General features: G+C 48.3%; 1 pseudogene; it reads left to right on the forward strand.

Moving 5' to 3' along the window:
* Nucleotides 1-1,236: 1,236 nt before the first annotated feature.
* Nucleotides 1,237-7,033, forward strand: LOC115005843 (DNA replication licensing factor mcm2-like; annotated as a pseudogene).
* Nucleotides 7,034-7,037: the final 4 nt, after the last annotated feature.

A 7,037-nucleotide genomic window follows, 5' to 3' on the forward strand; every position in this document is an offset into this window, starting at 1 on the left:
AAATAAATTCTAGAAGCCAATAGAATAAATTGGGCGACTGACTTTTTTCCTGGCCAAGGTCGGGGTACGTGAACACAACCACGAGTCGGAACGTGTCATCACGTGGTCACGTCATGTCAAAAAACTTCAATATTAAACGAGACTGTTGACGTCAGTGGAACGCAGCGTGGAGAGTGTAAAGAAGAGAAAGGTAGAGCAGATGTCTTCACTTTTCCAGGAGAAATGGACGAATGATCATTTCTCTGTGGAAGTAAAAGGCCAGTGTGCTAGTTTGTGTGGACGCGTTTGCGGTGATGAAAAATAATCTCGAGCGTCATTACTTGCTCGAGACATGCTGGCAACGAGCTGAAAGGACGAGTGTTTGGATAAAGTTAACACTCTTCTGGCGGAGTTTTGGCCCAACAAGCAGCTCTCTGCAGAGCGGAACATACAAACATGGAGAGATAGAGAGGTAGACCCCACACCAAGAACACACTGTCCCACCACTGCTGTGCAGTTATCACTGCCATGTGCAATACTCACTTTATTTTATATTAACCACCTGGTACTTATATTATGTTTTATTCTATTTAATTATTGTGTTCTGCCTTTTTACTTCATATGTTCTTTTGTTGTGACAAGATAAATGTCCCCGTTGTGAACCACAAGCAAATAAATAAAGGCCAAAGTCTTAACATTATGACCCTTTAGGTAAAAGTCTTTAGTGCTTCTTCTTCACTTCCCCCGACGCGCTTGTATTTAAACCCCCCGCCTCTCTGTCGCCCTGTGTGCACCTGGCCTGTACCACTACACTCGCTGTCTTTAGAGCGTCCTGCCCCCCCTTCCTTCTCATAATGGTATGATCCTAGTCTGTCCTTGTGATTGGCCGCATGGTGTGCCCATAAAGTCCCGCCCCTTCCTGGATCGTGCCAAAAAAATCAGTACTTTTTATTATTATTATTATAATCTTCGTTCGGAGGGGGGGCACAGGTGGGTCCAGGCTCAGTATTACAGGGGCACTGGCCCCTGTTGCCCCCCCCCCCCCAGAACGGCTACTGCATATTCATGAAGAATTTATAATGTAAAGGCAGTGAAACGGATTTGTACGTGGCCCAAATATTCCCGGGAAAAATAAACACGTTTCAGGTCCGCCCCTTGTCCAACGCTTAAAGAAGGGGTGCGTTTGTTTTACTTTGCGGCCCGGTACTTTAAGGCCCCGCCTTTCTTTAAGCACCGACCAATAAGGAAGCGATGCGTCAGCGACGGATTTAAATATTCATTCATTTTCGCGGGCTTTGCGCGTCACGTGGTATTTTCCCGCGAAAGTGCCTCACTGCAAGCGGAAGAAGTATCTGTACAAGCAGCAGAGAAAGACAGACGCGGAACAATGGCGGTGAGTTAAAAACGATTAAAAAAGAGATTTAAACTGCTCATTGTTGGGTTTTATGTCCTGACTAAAGGAGGAAGATGTTCATTAATAGGTTTTTAGTTTGCAGTTTGAGTTTTCTGCTTTTGTCCGGATCACAACAATGACAGGGAGGGTTTCAGCTTTACTTTGATTAAGACTGAATTAAAAATGACTTTAAAAATAAATCTGCACTGAATTTGAAATATATTTTATAGTCAATCACATGTTTTACTGTTGCTAACATGAAAATAATTAGTGTGTTAATGTTAAGGACTGTTTTTGTTTGCTGTAAAAAGCAGACTTGCCATGTGGCTGTTGAGCTTTTTGATGCATGATAAATTAACTAAAGATAAATGTCTGGATTAACTATATCTACAGATAACATACAAAACTCAATGTTTCTTTCTTCATCCTGTATTATATATGGAAATGATCTTTGTTACTGGGGTTTACCACATGGCCGCCAGTCATCTCAGTTATTGTGACACAGGTGTGATCTGTATTATCATGATCACAGACCATGGGAGGGGACACCCTGCAGTCACTTCCCACCACTGATAACTATGGTTTACATTTTCAGAATGGTAAACAAAGTACCATTAAATAGTAAACACAGAATTGAAATAAAAGCGTAAAATGATGGTGACGAGTTATACATTGTACTGAAGTACTGCAAGTCAAGTAGGTCCTGTGATGCACTCGTATTGAAGCGTAACCCGTTTTTAATTTGTGTTGTCTTTAGGATTCCTCTGAGTCGTTCCACATGGCAACAAGCCCCAGCCGAGCCTCCAGGAGAGGAGACATGACCTCCAGTCCCGGACGCGACCTGCCACCCTTCGAGGATGAGTCTGAGGGGCTCCTGGGGGACGAACCTGTGCCCGTAGAGGAGGAGGAAGATGGGGACGGAGAGGAGCTGATCGGGGACGGGATGGAGAGGTGAGGAGGAATGAGCGGTGGACTTGTTCTGAAATTTAAACACCAGATTTACTTTGTGTTGCAAAGTGTTTGGGCTCGACGATAACAAGTCTTTTTCTCTTCTCTCTCTCCGCTCAGGGATTATCGAGCCATCCCAGCGCTGGATCAGTACGAGGCGGAGGGTATGGATCTGAACGACGAGGGATCTTTCGGAGCTGTCGCCCGGAGCCCGCGCCGCCGGCAGAGGATGCCATGAGGAGGAGGGACAGCGTGCGGCTGAGGAGAGAACTGCTCTACCTCCGGTGAGAAGAGAAAGAACGTGTGCCATCATTTTAAAAACGACAGGAAGTTGTTGTAGTTTGGTCCTCGGCCCGTTTATCAACAACTTCTCTTGTGTCCAATCTGAACTCACATGATGCACAAATGTTTTGATTCAATGTGACGGCACTTTAAAAGTAGAAAAAATAAATGAGAGAAAAAGATGGATCCAAAATAAAAGATCTAAATATTCATACATTAAAAGTAGAACGATGTTCGGAAGATGTGCGTCTGAAGAGATCTAGGAAAGGACACTCCGGGGGGGTCGAGTAAAAAAACATTTATTTCACACCGTTATCCAGACAGTGAAGACGAAGATACGAGCGCCCGGTGACTCGGCGAAGGCGATTGGCTGAACGTGCAGCAGAGGGCATTGCAGATGGAGAGGAAGAGGAAATGATCGAGAGCATCGAGAACTTGGAGGATATGAAGGTTGTGATACTTGCTGCTAAGGATTACAAATGTGGATACATTGATGTGTCAGGTTACTTTCCAGCTGAGGTCGAGGGGCTGACGGTATCTTCCCGCTCTGCAGGGCCACACTGTGAGGGAGTGGGTCTCCATGGCGGCTCCCAGGCTGGAGATTTACAACCGCTTCAAGAACTTCCTGCGGACCCACGTGGACGAGAACGGCCACAACGTCTTCAAGGAGAAGATCAGCGACATGTGCAAAGGTAGCTCAACTGTTTTTATAAAATGTGTGTGTACACACATGCTGATGAATCTCTGGTTTTAAATGATTCACTTGCATCCTCACCTTTAATGCAGAGAATAAGGAGAGTCTGGTGGTGAACTACGAAGACCTCGCAGCCCGAGAGCACGTCTTGGCCTACTTCCTGCCAGAGGCTCCGACTGAGATGTTGAAAGTGAGTTTAGTTCTGTGGTTTTTAGTCATAATGAACTGTTACTGTCCCCAAAGAAGAGGAGCTGTGAAACTCAGAACAACAATAGATCATTTATTTCCTCTTCAGTCCAACATTGATCGGTGTTTTGACGTTGCGTCTGTTATGTCTTCAGATCTTTGATGAAGCAGGTAAAGAGGTGGTGCTGGCCATGTACCCGAAATACGACCGCATTGCCCACGAGATCCACGTCCGCATCTGCAACCTGCCGCTGGTCGAGGAGATCCGCTCGCTCAGGTGAATACACACAGCTTCTGTCCTGGACTTGATCCTGATGGATCGGACAATTTAGAATTGGTTTCTTAATTTCACATCCCTAAGTGAGGGTCGGTTAGATACACTTAGTATGTGCTGTATACACACACACACACACACACACACACACACACACACACACACACACACTGCTGAATAGTCTTCTGCTGAGAGCAGACGTCTGAACACGAGGAAGATGAGGCAACAAATGGACTTCTTCTCTCCTCTCCAGGCAGCTCCACCTGAACCAGCTGATCCGGACCAGCGGCGTGGTGAGCAGCTGCACCAGCGTCCTCCCGCAGCTCGGCATGGTCAAGTACAACTGTAACAAGTGTAACTTCGTGCTGGGACCCTTCTTCCAGTCCCAGAACCAGGAGGTGAAGCCCGGCTCCTGTCCTGAGTGTCAGTCCCTCGGCCCCTTCGAGATCAACATGGAGCAGGTGAGAGGCCCCGTGCGCTGGAACGTTTATGTTGATTGAACTCTCGGTGGTCATAACTTCATATGTGACGCCATCATCTACAAATGCACACAAAGCAACATAAAGCATTTATTGATTTTCCGGTTCAACCAGTGGCTCTTTGTCTGAATTAACCAATCATCTCCCTTTTCTGCAGACCGTGTACCAGAACTACCAGAGAATCACCATCCAGGAAAGTCCCGGTAAAGTCGCCGCCGGCCGCCTCCCGCGCTCCAAAGACGCCATCCTGCTGGCCGACCTGGTGGACAGCTGCAAGCCTGGAGACGAGATTGTGAGTTAGAAGCATAAATGCACCTTTTTGTTTTTACTTAAACGACATCATACCCGTTGTTTTCAAACCATACGGTACGTACGGTACGTACCGTACGGTACGTACTTACAGGAAGTTAAACGAGACTTCGTTTCCCTAAAACATCATTTTGAACTCAAACGTGAATATTTCTTCCTCCTTCTCAGGAACTGACCGGCATCTACCACAACAACTACGACGGCTCTCTGAACATGGCGAACGGCTTTCCGGTGTTTGCCACGGTGATCTTGGCCAACCACATCACCTGCAGAGACATGGGCGTCGCCGTGGCCGAGCTGACCGACGAAGACGTCAAGGCCATCGTCACCCTGTCCAAGGACGAGTGCATCGGGGAGAGGGTGAGGAAGTCACACGCGTACTGTCCCTCGTGTCTGAACGCTTCCCGCAGGACGGTGGAATATCATGTTTGAGCCGTTTTACCAGCCACAGATGCAGACGGCTGGTTTGTGTTACTTCCTGTACAAATGTGTCTTAACTGGCTTTCTGTCGTGTCTGCAGGTCTTTGCCAGCATGGCGCCGTCCATCTACGGTCACGAGGACATCAAGCGAGCTCTGGCCCTGGCGCTGTTTGGAGGAGAACCCAAAAATCCAGGTAACTACGAGCCTGAAGCAATAACGCCGCTTTGTGTCCTCCCAACTCTTTCTGTTAACATTAAACGCTCTCGCTCTGTGTCTTCAGGTGGGAAACACAAAGTGCGTGGAGACATCAACGTGCTGCTGTGTGGAGACCCGGGAACCGCCAAGTCCCAGTTCCTTAAGTACGTGTGAAGACGTAAAGCTCTGCACAGTTGAAATGAGAAGAACATACAAAGAACCAGGGAGCAGCATAAATAATCTATTTGACTAAAAAGCTTCTGAATCTAAAGATGGGTTTTCCTCTGCAGGTACGTGGAGAAGGTGTCGAGTCGTGCGGTCTTCACCACGGGTCAGGGGGCCTCCGCCGTCGGTCTGACCGCTTACGTCCAGCGACACCCGATCAAGCCGCGAGTGGACGCTGGAGGCCGGAGCGCTGGTGCTGGCCGACCGCGGCGTCTGTCTGATCGACGAGTTCGATAAGGTGAGCGGAGACTTCGTCCTCCTTCTAAATGTTCTGTCAGCCTGAAGAAGGAATAATAATAAGCATCCAACCAAACTCCGTCCTCCAGATGAACGACGCCGACAGGACGAGTATCCACGAGGCCATGGAGCAGCAAGAGCATCTCCATCTCCAAGGCCGGCATCGTCCAACCAACCCTCGCTGCAGGCCAGGTGCACCGTCATCGCTGCCTCCAACCCCATCGGTGCGTAGCGCGGTGTTTGGGACGATAAGAACAAAGTGTTACGGATCATATGTGTGGGATCATTTCATTTCTCTGCTCTTTGGCCTGCAGGCGGCCGGTAACGACCCCTCGCTGACCTTCTCTAGAACGTGGACCTGACGGAGCCCATCGTGTCTCGTTTTGACGTGCTGTGTATCGTACGAGACAACCGTCGACCCCGTGCAGGTAAACACGCACACAAACGTAAACGTTAAATTCAAGCCGGTGTCAGAGACTCACTGCTCCTCTTTCTTCTCCTCTGGCTTGTGATTGGCTCTTTTTCTAAACCAGGATGAGATGCTGGCTCGCTTCGTGGTCAGCTCCCACATCAAGCATCACCCGAGCAACAAGGAAGCGGGGCGTGGCCTTAGAGGAAGTGGTTCTGCACAACACGTCTGACGTGCCGCCGATTCCCCAGGCGCTCCTGAGGAAGTACATCATCTACGCCAAGGAGCGGGTACGAAACACATCCTCCATCTTCACTTAAGAGCCTTCACGTTGTTCCTTTGTGCCTCTGTAATCGTTTTATAAGTGCTGTGATGATTTTAAAAGCAGATATTTATCAGCTGGTCAAAGTTTAGAGGCAACAAAATCTCTTAATGTACATTTTAAATGTTTGTTTTATTATTTCTTGTTTTGCAGATTCATCCCAAACTGAACCAGATGGATCAGGACAAGGTGGCTCGCATCTACAAGCGACCTCCGCAAAGAGTCGATGGTGAGTCCCCCGAACTGTTCCGCCTTTTAGAGACACTTAAACATGTTAAAGACTTTTAATTAAACTCACCGTGCTGCTTTAACAGGCGACCGGCAGCATCCCCATCACTGTCCGTCATATCGAGTCCATGATCCGCATGGCCGAGGCCCACGCCAAGATGCACCTGAGGGACTACGTGCTGGAGGACGACGTCAACATGGCCATCAGGGTGATGCTGGAGAGCTTCATATCGACACGCAGAAGTTCAGTGTCATGAGGAGCATGAGGAAGGTGTGTGTGTGTGTGTGTGTGTGTGTGTGTGTGTGTGTGTGTGTGTGTGTGTGTGTGTGTTGTGTGTGTGTGTGTGTGTGTGTGTGGTGTGTGTGTGTGTGTGTGTGTGTGTGTGTGTGTGCGCCCCTGTTGCGATGTTTTCTAACGTCTGTGTGTTTCTGTCCAGACGTTTTCTCGTTACCTGG

This window comes from Cottoperca gobio, unplaced genomic scaffold, assembly GCF_900634415.1.
Source record: "Cottoperca gobio unplaced genomic scaffold, fCotGob3.1 fCotGob3_379arrow_ctg1, whole genome shotgun sequence".
NCBI lineage: Eukaryota > Metazoa > Chordata > Actinopteri > Perciformes > Bovichtidae > Cottoperca > Cottoperca gobio.